This window comes from Manis pentadactyla, chromosome 2, assembly GCF_030020395.1.
Source record: "Manis pentadactyla isolate mManPen7 chromosome 2, mManPen7.hap1, whole genome shotgun sequence".
Lineage (NCBI taxonomy): Eukaryota > Metazoa > Chordata > Mammalia > Pholidota > Manidae > Manis > Manis pentadactyla.
In genome coordinates, this window is record NC_080020.1 from 95,339,432 (window position 1) to 95,352,270 (window position 12,839).

At 38.7% G+C, this 12,839-nt stretch overlaps 1 protein-coding gene across 3 annotated transcripts in view; it reads left to right on the forward strand.

The window, feature by feature from the left end:
* Positions 1 to 12,839, forward strand: part of ELOVL7 (ELOVL fatty acid elongase 7) — an 87,407-nt gene that overhangs the window by 13,759 nt on the left and 60,809 nt on the right. The window contains exon 1 of one of the 3 annotated variants that reach the window (XM_036901747.2): positions 7,723 to 8,214. The exons of 1 other annotated variant lie outside the window; for it this stretch is intronic. The gene's annotated coding sequence lies outside the window, so the exon portion shown is untranslated. Of the gene's footprint in view, positions 1 to 7,722; positions 8,215 to 12,839 lie in introns of those variants that run through there. One more of the 3 variants, XM_036901757.2, reaches the window with a different exon arrangement.

The following is a 12,839-nucleotide window of genomic DNA, read 5'->3' on the forward strand; positions in this document are numbered from 1 at the left end:
TTCTCTGTGCTATACTACTGTCCCTGTAACCAATTTATATTGTGATTGCGAATTATTGTGTCCCTTTATCCCCTTCCCACCTCCCTGCAAACACCTCCCACTTGGTAACCACTAGACCCTTCTCAGTGTCTGTGAGTCTACTGCTATTTTGTTCCTTCTGTTTTGCTTTGTTTTTATACTCCACAAATAAGTGAAATCATATGGTATTTGTCTTTCTCTGCCTGGCTTATTTCACTGAGCATAATACCCTCCAGATTCATCCATGTTGTTGCAAATGGTAGGATTTTGTTTCTTTTTATGGCTGAATAATAATAATATTCCATGGTGTATATGTACCACATCTTCTTTATCCATTCATCTATTGATGGACACTTAGTTGCTTCCCTATTTTGGCTATTTTGCAAATAGTGCAGCAATAAACAGGGGTACATATGTCTTTTCAAATCAGAGAATTTTTTTTCTTTGGGTAAATTCCTAGGAGTGTAATTACTGGGTTAAATGGTATTTCTATTTTTAGTTTTTAAGGAACATCCATATTGCTTTCCACAATGGTTGCACCAATTTACATTTCCACCAACAGTGTAAGAGGGTTCCCATTTCTCCACATCCTTGCCAGCATTTGTTATTTCTTGTCTTTTGTATAATGGCCATCCTAACTGGTGTGAGGTGATATCTCATTGTGGTTTTAATTTGCATTTCCCTGATGATTAACAGTTTGGAGCATCTTTTCATGTGCTTGTTGGGCATTTGTATTTCTTCTTTGGAGAAGTGTCTGTTCAGGTCATCTGCTCATTTCTTAATCAGGTTATTCATTTTTTTGAGTGTTGAGGCATCTGAGTTCTTTTCATATTTTGGGTGTTAACCCCTTATCAATTACGTCACTTATGAATATATTCCCCCATACTGTAGGGTGCCTTTTTGTTCTGCTGATGGTGTCCTTTGCTGTACAGAAGCTTTTTAGTTTGATGTAGTTCCACTTATTCATTTTTTATTTTGTTTCCCTTGCTTGAGGAGATGTGCCCAGGAAAAAGTTGCTCAGGTTTATATTCAAGAGACTTTGCCTATGATTTCTTCTAAGTGTTTTATGGTTTCATGACTTATATTCATATCTTTGATCCTTTTCTAGTTTACTTTTATGTATGGAGTTAGACAATAATCCAGTTTCATTCTCTTACATGTAGTTGTCCAGTTTCCCCAACACCAGTTGTTGAAAAGGCTGTCTTTCCCCCATTGTATATTTATGGTTCCTTTATCATATATTAATTGGCCATATATGCCTGGATTTATGTCTGGGCTCTCTGTTCTGTTCCATTGATCTGTGGGTCTGTTCTTGTGCCACTATAGGCATTTTTTAAAAGGTTGTCAGTTCTTCTTGGGGAAAAGAATTGGCAACTATTTAGATGAAGAACAAGAACCATCTCCTAGTGTACTTAAAAAAACAATAACAAAACCTTATAAGCATTTTCAACATGAAAATTTTATTTCCTCCTTTTTAAAAAACTTGTTATTGATATTTCCAAACATTTATAAAAGTAGAGAGAATAATACAATGATCACCCAGGTTCATGATTAATCTTCTTTCATCTGTAAATATTTCAGTATATCTCCAAAAGATAAGGAGTTAAAAAATTACCATAATACTATTATCACACCTAAAGAACTAAAAATAATCCTCTAATGGCAATCAACAGGATAGTTTTAAGTTAATATAATCAGGTTATGACTAAAGGGGCAGGAGTGTAGACACCACTGGCTAATAAGATGACATGCAGTCTATTTGACAAATTTATATATAAACAGCTACGAGAAAAGATTAAAAACAATAGAAATGTACTTGGCAGTGCTTGTCTCATGTAGATAAATATTACGTTGTTAACCAATCTGACAGTATGTTTCAGTAGGTTGCTATTTCTTTATTGTCAGTGTTTAAAACACAGTATCCACCTGTACCAAATGAATTTTCAAAACTTATCCATTTTTGGGGCTAGTACAGGGAAAAAGTGTGAACTGGATATGTAAAAGTCAGCCATTTGAAACGTTCACATAAGGTCCCATTTAATGTATGGGTACATTTAATACATTTTCCTAAAGCCATGAATACTTTACCTGAAGTGGAATAAAAATGAAACAATGTTAGGTATATGCTCTGTTAACTTAAGCAGAGCAAAATCATTTATTCTTAGGGATTACATCAGTAATAGAAATAATTTTTGTGCTTTTAAAGGTATATAACTTCTAAAGAAAAAATAAGCAAAATCTTGAAATTGTCTGAATAATTTATTCCTGTTTCAATTGTGAGAATTCTGGGAGCAGCAACAAAGTATACTTGGCCCAGAGACTAGTTTTTCAGGAATCAGAGTGCAAGGGGAGAGTGAAGGGTAAATGGAGTCCAGGTAACGGAAGTCTGCCACCAGGAATTCCAGCTTGGTTCAAAACTCCATTGCAGATTGCTGGAGGATTCTGAAATGAGAAAGGACCTAGCTAGAGGTGCTTTGAGCTGGCAATTCAGATTGCTGGTTTGTCATACTGTCAGTAGAGAGGGTGTGAAATAGGAGAGGTTGATTCCTTGGTCCAGCACATACCTGGGTAGGTGTCTGTTTGACTTTCTGGTTGGAAAGGAATGAGAAGGGCAGAGAAAATGAAGGAAAAGTGAGAAAGAGGAGGTGTGGATGAGGGAAGGATTAGAGGCTAAGGTTTGTAGCCTGGAGACATGGGCGGATTGTGGTACCAAGATTGCTCTTAGGGAAACTAGTTCAGGGGAGTATTTTGGTTGAGATTCTGGAAATTCCTTTATTTCTTGGTAATCATTGCAGACTAAGTGAGCAAATAGCATGTTTATTTGTAGAATTTGTAACTTTTAGCCAAGATGTGTCTTCTAGACAATTCTATTATGATAGGGCAGTTAGAGATGTGGCAATTGTTGAGACATTTCGAAGATCAAATGGTTAAAACTCATAATGGTACATAAAGCCAGAATAACTTGAGTTACTCTCTCACCTCTTCTCCCTGCCTCCTGCCTTACATGGAGGAAAATCCATAGAAGTTATTTAACTATCTGATAAAACTAGAAAGAAAAGTATTTCTTTGAATACCTAGTAAGACATTTGTAAATATTCTCCATGGTGACTTGTATAGGGTAGTCATTATTTTAATCTTCTATTTACCAACATTATTTGTTGGTGCTGAGCTATTTGAAAGATCCACAGCTTGAAGGGGCCTTCACTGAAGCAATATTGAATTAAACTGTATTTTTTCCATCCAGATAAAAAGGGTGGGGAAATGTTAGTCTTTCTAAATTGTTGTTTCTGGAATCCTTATATCAGACTTATTTAACTTAAAATTAAGTAATGCTCTTTAGCAATACTATATTACACATGTATTGTATTTTATATGCATTATGCATCAAATCACTTTGTCTACTAGTCTAGGAGTGTAACTGCACTTTCCTTGGGAAAATCTTTTCTCTGGTTATAATAAGCAAGTTATAAATTTTGTTCTGAATTGAAGATGTCTTTTGCAGACATAGAATAAATGCATGTTATGCCAAATCTCAGTTTTTAATTTGTTAAACAAAACTAAGACACCTTAATAACAATCATTTCATTAGAGCTGAATAAAAAAGGTGGTGTAGATAACTCAGATGCTATTTATTGTGACATTTCATACCCCAAATTCTATTGAAAGTCAGTAAGAAAGCAGAGAAATCACCCCTGAGCAGTGAAAACAGTGTTGTGAAGGCCATTGAGTAAATCTGTATTTGACCCACAGGGAGATTCTCTAGTTTTTAATCAGAGCCCATTTAGCATTATTTTAAACATTCCAGCATCATTGGTTATCTAATTTCCCATCCCATACCAGATTAGAGATAGCGAATCAGAATGAGTGGGATCTTACAGAAACAGGAATGCTGGTAACAAACGGTTCAGTGGCTAACAAACTGATAGGGAAGAGATAGGAAATCTACTGAAAGCAGACACACTTATTTGAGATGCCTGGCAATGTGGAACTTTTTAATACAGGGTATAAGTCCATAGCCCTAAACATGCTTGGTTCCAGAGAGCACTTCTGTGATACTCCTGCTCTTGATAATATTCCTGAACCATCCAGAAAAGTTCAGTGTAGAAGTCAATTGAAATATTTCATAAAATGCTTTACATTTTTCTATCAGAGGCACTTTTTAAAGTGATCACACATACAGATAAGCATTTCAGTAATTTAAAATGTTCACTTCCATGAACACTGCATTCCTGGATAACGCTGAATAACTGAACTGTACCCACAAATAGAAAGCAGGAAGAATTAACTTAATCTTACTGTTGGTTACTTTTCCTGTCCACACTTCTCTTTGAGGACCATTTGTTTTCCTCTTAGGGGCTCATCTGTCTATTTTATGGATGTGTACTATTATGCATATGTGTATTATAACACTTTCCCTATGTTCAAATTTGTGGTGGGAAAGACTTTCATGATCTTTGTTCTCACTAGAATTCATCAATCCACATGACCTACCCATCCATCTCTGGGTACCATCTCCCCACCATGGTGGGGCTGCATGCCTCACTCCTTCTTCCTCCTGGACTGACCCTATTGCTGCCAGTTCTGGTTTGTTTCAAAGGCAAGATATTTGAGGCCAGTCAGTTCCACCCTTCCTCCCATTCTTGTAAATTCTTGGTTACTGCCTAAAAGAGAAACTCATATTGTGTGTCACAGTCTTGCTGTTGTCTGCTCCTAATGTTAACCACACTTTCAGTTCTGCCCTTTATCCTTTGAAACCTGTATTCCATTGTATTCACTATATCTTCTATCCTCTATCCCATCGCTTTCCAAACATAACAGAATCATGGCTCTTTCCCTTACCGCATGCCCAGACACTGCTTCTGAGAAGGTTCATCCACTCATCCACCCAACAACTATTTGTGTGTCTGCCATTTATCAGGCACTGTCTCAGGTGCTAGAGAGGTAGCAATGCATAAAATAGATGAAAATTCCTGCCTTGAAAGAGCTTATATTCCAGAGTGTTACTGAGGAGTTGGGGGGATCAGACCACAAGCAAATAAACGTAGACTATTGGTGAAATATATATATATATATATATATATATATATATATAAATAGCAATGAAAAGTGCTATGGAGAAACTAAAGCAATAAAGATAAGGAAGAATGTGTTGGTGAGGTGGTGAAGGTGATGTTTGAGCAGAAATCTGAAGGGAGTGAAGCAGTAGCCATGACAGATATATGTAAAAAGAGAATTCCAGGTTGTGGAGATAGCAGTTTCAAATGCTTTGAAGCAAGAGGATTCTCGATGTGCTCAAGGAAGGGCAAGGAGCCTAAGCTGTCTGAAGGTAAGTAAGAAAAGAAATGAGGAGGAGAAGTCAGAGAGTAGTCAGGGTCCAGATCATGTAGGGCCTTGTAGGCCATTATGAGAAATTTGACTTTTAGGGTGAGTGAGGTGGGAAGATACTGGTGCAATTTAAGGAGAGACATGGCATGACTTAGGTGTTTCATGTTTTGATTCATTTTTTTTTCCCTTTAATGTGAAGAATACATTGTAGAGGGAAAAAGGTGAAACCAGGAAGACCAATTGAGGTAAGTCAGGTAAGGAGCAATGGTAGCTTGGACCTCCATTGGAGTAAAAAGTGACTGAATTCTAGAATATACCTAGAAGATAGAATTGTCAGGATTTGCCAATGGATTTGATATAGGAGTTAGAGAAATGGAAGCTTTCTCCCAAATTCAGAGGTACTGCATGTCTGGGTGGTCTGGTCCCATCTTCCCATTGCCACATCTGAATCAAATGGTTGCTTTTTTACTTTATGGGAAAATAAAACTGTCCTTTTTTGAACGACTCCTTCTTGCATTTTGCTGTCTGCCTTTTGCAACCCTCTTTGTCATTTTCCTCTTCAGTCCCACATGCAGTGTAGACTTTGGCGTCAGACTCCTCCACACTCCGTCCCACGCCTGCTATGGCTCTAGAACTCTTTCTGGTGCCAACTTAGGAGTAGTCTTGTCAGGCATATTTCCTTGTCTGACCCAATTGCGATAACGTCTACAACAATGTAACCACCTCCTTTCATAGTCAGTCTCTGGGCCTTATCACCTGGAAGTGTACCAAGAAGAAATAATTAACTAACGTCCCATCTTCCAAACAGCTCCCTCTCTTCACTCTGAGAATGACTTCAATTTTCCCTTAAGCTCTCAGCAATATACTTTTTTACTTCTCTATTTACCTGGCAAAGTCCTAATTCCATATTCACCCTACAGTCATCCTCTGTTCACCTACCCAAGCAGCTGAACATTATTGCATAAAATTGGGTAAAATAGTAAATAGATAATCTGCCAATTCATGGTTTACAGTCTCAGCTAAATTCTGACCGAAACTGCTTAATCCTTCATTCAGTGACTCTCAACCTTGGCTGCATAATAGAATTTTCCAGAAACTTGAGAAAACCCCAGTGCCCAGGCCAATTAAATCTGAAATTCTGGGGAGGCACTCAAGTGGCAGTATTTCCTAATGTTCTCCAAGTGATTCCGATGTGCAGCTTTAAATTTCTCCTTGAAGGGTTTCTCCTCATGTCTTTTTGGCTCTTCCTTTTTCATCTTCTTTGTAAGATTTCTCCCCTCAGCCTGTCCCTCATAAATCATGGTATACTCCAAGGGATTGACCATAGGCACCATTTTTCTCATAGATCCATTAGTGTGGTTTTATTCACCATAGATATGAAAGCTTCCAAAGCCTGTATCTTCAGCCTTAACCTTCCTCCCAAGTGCCTGCTGGACATCTCTGCCTGACTCTTCTTCAGGCTTATCACACTGGGATTTATGAATTCCTTGCCCCTTAACTCTATTCCTCTTTCTGTGTTCCAATCTCATCTGGTGGCACCACCATGCACATAGTCCCCCAAGCCAAACCAGAAACTTTAGTCATGCTACCCTGTCCCTTTATTCTGTCTAGTGAATCACCAAGTTTCTCCTATAGTGCCTCATAAGTATGTCTTAAATTTGTGTCCACCTTCCCTGCACGTAACTGATCTCTGCCATTGCTGAAACCTTTAAGCATTTTTCTTTGGGATGATTACAGTTAAATTTTAGTTGGTCTCCCTGCCCTAAGGCCCACTCCCTCACATTCATCCTGCACACAAGTAGGTCACAACACTGGTTCAAAACCTTTCAGGGGCTCCCTCTGCCTATAGCTCCAGCTATAAACTGGGGATGGGATGGGGATCAGGGTGGTAGGACACTGGTAGAACTATCTGGTTGAGCTCTTCTGCATAATGTACTTCTGGAAAGTATATATAAATTAAACTTTTGAAAGCTTCCCTCTGCCGGCACAACGTATTTTCTCACTATTCAATTCCCTCATTCCTTGGCACATTTGCACATCCTGTTATCTCAAAATGTTCAGTTCCTACCAATCATTAAGCAATAGCTCATATATCCTGTCTTTCAGGAAGTCTTTTTATCATTCACATCTTCCCTAATTTACTCACTGGTATTTATTGGACATCTTCGTTGTCTCAGGCAGCCCATAACATCCCGAAAGGTGGAAGATGAGAATATACTTGGGTGTATTAGAGCAGTGCTCCTCAGACTATTTGTGGTGGTGCACCAGTTGCTTTTTTATTTGTTTTTGCTCTATCATGGGCAAATAAGTGATCCTGTTGCACATGTTTAAAATGCAGTTTGCGCCATGTGTGACTCACCACATTAACTCAGCAACACCCAGACTGGTCCATGCCGTGTTCAACAAGTATCCTGGGATGTCACAACAATATCAAATTGCCATAAACATTCCTAAGTGTTTACACTTGATTTCTGGACTTGCCTTGTGCCAGAGTGGTCATAAACCACCTGTGCCTCAGCACAAGTCCCCAGGCCACCTTTGAGTAACGTGGCACTTTACTGAGGGTTAGCTGTCGATGCCATTCTAGAAGAGGGGACAGCTTATATCAGGGAATCAGGAGACCACAGTTTACCTGAATTGTTGAGCCATGAGGGGAGGAGAAATCTGCTAGAGGAGGGTAAAATCTTTAAAAATGAGAGCTGCTTACCAGTCAGGTGAACAAGGCTTTTTAGCCATGAGGAGAAGTTGGAACATGGAGAGAGGGAAGATGGAACATGAGAAGTTGGAACATGGAGAGAGGGAAGAGCGGTCTGGGACCCCTGAAACCAGGACTGCAGGAGCGTGGTGAAAGGGGCTGTGCTCAGGTGAGAGGTAAGGCTGGAGAGTCAGGTGTGGTTGATAGTATTCACTCAGCATATACTTTCTGAAAATCTGCTGTGTGGTGGATCCTTTCTCGGCTCTGGGACTAGAATCCAAGCAGAGAGAGTTTTTGCCCTGGTGGAGCTTTGAAGGGTTGTTAAGGGTAGCGAAAGAGTTCTGCTTTTTCCTGCATGCGGCTTTGAAGGCTTTTAGTTGCACCACGGCATGGTCAGTGTAATCCTTGAAAAGATGACTGGTGGATTGTGCAAAATGGATGGTTGTTGAGTCAGAAAAGTGAGTTGAGAGACCATTACAGTAATCCAGGGAAGAGATGATAAGGGTCAGGAAGCAGCAGTCAGGGGCTGGAGGGTGGAGGTTAGGATGGCTCCTGTAGGGTGTTGTGCTCACCTCCATCATAGAATTGCTCAGCAGGTTTCTGTGCTTGTGGGCAACATGAGAATATGTACCTACTTTTCTCTCCTAAATGCTTGGCCCAGGGCCTACATGTGGAACAGGCTCAACAAGCAGTTCTTAAGTTGAAAAGAAAGATAGTCTATTAGTTCTACTGCTGGCATAATAAATCACCACACACTTAGTGGATCAAAACAACACAAATTTATTATCTCACAGCTGTGTAGTCAGAAACCCAGGTTGGCAGATGGCTCTGCTCTGTGTTTCACATAGTGCTGGCTATCTGGGCTCTTGCTGGAAGGCTCTAGAAGGAATCCGTTTCCAAGCTCATTCAGGTTGCTGGCAAAATCCAGTTCCTTGGGGTTGCGGGACCGAGGTGCCTGTGTCCTTGCTAGCTGTCAGCCAGGAACCACCCTTAGGGCATAGAGGGCCCCTCTCCAGTCATTGAACATGGGCGCCTATGTCTCAGAGCCAGCAATGATTCACTGAATATTTCTGTCTTCCTTTTCTGCCACAGCCCTTTTTTTTGTTTTTCTCCAGAGACAGTTCTCTACTTGTTAAGGGCTCATGTGACTCCTCAAAACTCACTTGGATAATCCAAGATAATCTCCCTGCTTTAAAGTCCATAACATTAACCACACCTGTAGAGTCACTTTTGCCATGTAACATAGTCACAGATCCTGAGGGTTAGGCATGGACATTTTATAGGGGCTGAGGGGGGAGCATTATTTAGCCAACCATATTAGAAATTATCCACCAAGTCATGTAGGGGTTATGATCATGATTCTTAGACACTTACACCTTCTGACACCTCCCATTTGTACAGGGAAGTACGAGGAGACTAAGGCTTGCCCAGTGTCAGAAGGACATGGGAGCAGAAGTAGATCACAGCCTTTCAGTTACTTTTTTCTAATCATTGTTTTATCCATCTCCTCCATTCATTCTTTCAATCTGTCATTCAGTCATTCCTAAACATTTAAGTACCTGCTTTGTTTTAACAGTCTATGCTAAGTTGGGAAATGAGGAAGAGAGCGATTTCTATCAGCCCATTTTTAGTACATTGAGGTCTAGATCAAATGTTCTTAAACCTATGCCATCTACTATGAGTTTGGCTTGTGTTAATGATGTTTTCTTCCCTGCTTAGTGAATAATTTGTTTTTAGTATGCTGTGGCTTCAAACCCTATACCAAGGATTTAGCAAATGTGTGTATTATGATCATTACTGTTTGGTTCACTACCTTCTATGTTTGGCCATAAAATTTAGGAAATAATAATATTTATTACTACTTTTTAAATTTTTTTGACTTTGTTAAATAAGTAACCAATGTTACCAATTTCTGACTGATCCTTCCAGAGACACTCTGTACATATACAAGGAAGTAGATATCTTGTACCTGCCATTAATGATATATTTTAGCAATTATTCTGTAGAAGCACGGGTAGGGGTACTCCATTCCTTTTTACAACTACGTAGTATTCCCTGGTAAGAATATACCACTTTATTAGCAAGTCTCACATATTGGTGGGCATTTGGATAGTTTTTTTTGCTATTAAAAAACTGTTGGAAAAAATCTCATATGTGCACCTTTCACACAAATGTTAAGTATTTTTGGATCTTTGCATTGCAAAGATATTGCCAAACTGTTTTCACACAGGCTATACCAATCCACATTCCCACCAGCAATGTGTGAGTGCCTGTTGCCAAACTATGGGCTTTGCCAATCTGATAAGTAAAAATGGCATTTCATTCTAATTTAAATTTGCATTTGTCATGTTACTGAGTAAGGTTGGGCATCTTACTGTGTATATTTTAGAGTTATTTCTGTTTTCTTGTCTATAAACTGTTCATACCTTTTATCCATTTCTCTTTTGGGTTATAGGCATTTTTCTTACTAATTTGTTGTCAGTCTGTACATAAGGAAATTAGCCCTCTAGGATATGAGGTGCATGTATTTTTTCTTTCTGTTTGATTTCTCTTTTGACTTTGTATGCTTAGGCTTTTGACAAGCACAAACATCAGTTTTAAGTGGGCACATTTAATTAATCTTTGCACCTGTGATTTCTGTGCTTTGTGTCATGGTTGGAAAGGCCTTCTCTGTTTCAGTAGTTTAAATAATCATCTCAGGCTTCACCAAGTTTTCTTGGCAACTTTTAATTTTGAAATACTTATAGACTTACAGGAATTTACACAGTACAGAGAGATCCATGGACCTTCTACTCAGTTTCCTCCAACCACCAAATGCTTTTATAATTTCATTTTTACATTTAACTTATTGAGAGATTTGAACTTTATTTTGGGATAAAATGAGATGTGGATTCCAATTAATTTTTTTTTCAGTTGGTTACCCATTTGTGCTAATACTTTATTGAATAATATATAGTTTCCCCAATAGTTTAAAATGCATATTATCAATCATGTACCAAATTCCTGTGGATATTGGTCAATTTTAAAAAATATTTAATGTGTCATAACTTGAAGAGAAGCTGAACTGTCATTGTATAGTTTTCCAAGAGCTACATGTTGAGATGACCAGTGCTGGCCTTGTTTCAAAATCCTATTGTGTTATAATTGACCTGTTGGTCTAGAATTGACTTTGTGGTGTTGTGGGTTGTGCTGGGGTTCAGGTGAATACCATTCATTCATTGGCCTTTCAGAGTTCATCTTAATATTGATCCCAATCTATTAAGTATTAAGGTAAAGCATTTAGACTATGAGTGCTTAAGGATAACCATGCAATTAATCCCCACAAAACCTTTCAGAGGGATGTATATTATCCCATTTCGTAGATGGGAAAGAGACTCAGAAAGATGAAGATTGCCCAGACCTCTGGTCAGAGACTAAGCCAGCAGAGCTCAGATGGGTTCTGGCCTTATGATTAGTATTACCCCACACTATTCCAGGACATGTCTCAGATATGCCCAAGATGTTTCTTCACCACATTGATCTCAGATAAAAATTACTGTAACTTCTGGGTTGCAGTATAACTTCACTGTTCCGTCTCTGCTTTAGCAAAGCCTAAAAGCTTTCTCCATGTTTAGTTCCTACCTTTCAATGAAAAGGCTAAGCAAGGACAGACGTCTTTTTCAAGGTTTTTCTGACTTTATTCTGGGAAAAATAAAATGCTTATCTGCTTATTTAGCTATCTGTTTGGGGTGGGGGTAGATTCAGATAATTCTTAAATTCCCTGCTTTGTGATTCTAGATATATATTCTTTTATCTTGGTAATACTTTTCATAGTTTTATGTTCCTGTATAGCAGGCAGTAAACAAAAGCATTTGAAGAATGACAAGTATTTTCATGTGGATTATTTAGAGGGAAAACATGCTAGACATTCTTTAATTCAATTTAAAAGCACATGTGTTAGGGGAAGTCATGTAGGCTTGTTATTGTATAATATAACTGTAGTCTTGATTTCAGTTCATTATTACGTTAACTTGGTAGCTTATGTTTAAAGGCCACCGCTTAAATGTCTGTATGTGCTCTGAGTTTAACATTATCAGTTCACACACCCTGTAAGGTCCTCTTACAGTTTCCAGTTACCCAAGTGTACTCCATGTGAGGCTTTTTGTGGGTAGGGGTTTTAGAAGTAAAGAAGGTGAGTCTCCAGCTCTGAATTTTTACTTACTGTTAAGAATTGTGACTAGCAGAGTAAGGTCGTCAGGTGATTCTGCCCACTTCTGCTGGAAGCTGTGTCTGTGTGGGGTCTCCATGGATAGCCTTGAAACTGGCCAATTTGGATACCTAGATACATAAATCATTTGGTTTGGTGGAGAGGAGTATACTCTTACGGTCTAGTGAGTTAGTGCAAGGCCAACCACACCCACAAAACTGGTTCATAAACTAGAATTCTAAGTCATTCATTTAAAATTGGTCATACATGTAGACAAAGCCCAGATTGAGAAAATGTGCAGGTGATAATCCTGCTCAGGAGATCCAGGTGTAGGTAAGAAGAATGGTAAACTGAAAACAAAAAGAGCTTCGCCAATTCCATTCTATTCTCTAGAGATGATTCTGTCCTTTAAAACCTTCATCCACAACACCCTTCTATCCAGCACTAGAAAACCCTGATAAGTACTTCACCAACTCTGTTTTAGAGACTTTGAGGGGACTCCCAGGTTCCAGTTTGCATTCAGTTTTACATTACCTTCCCTAATTTCAACAGAACTGTCATGATCTGCTAAAAGTTTATTCATCACATAGTTTCTTTTTTTATTAAGGGTGGCAC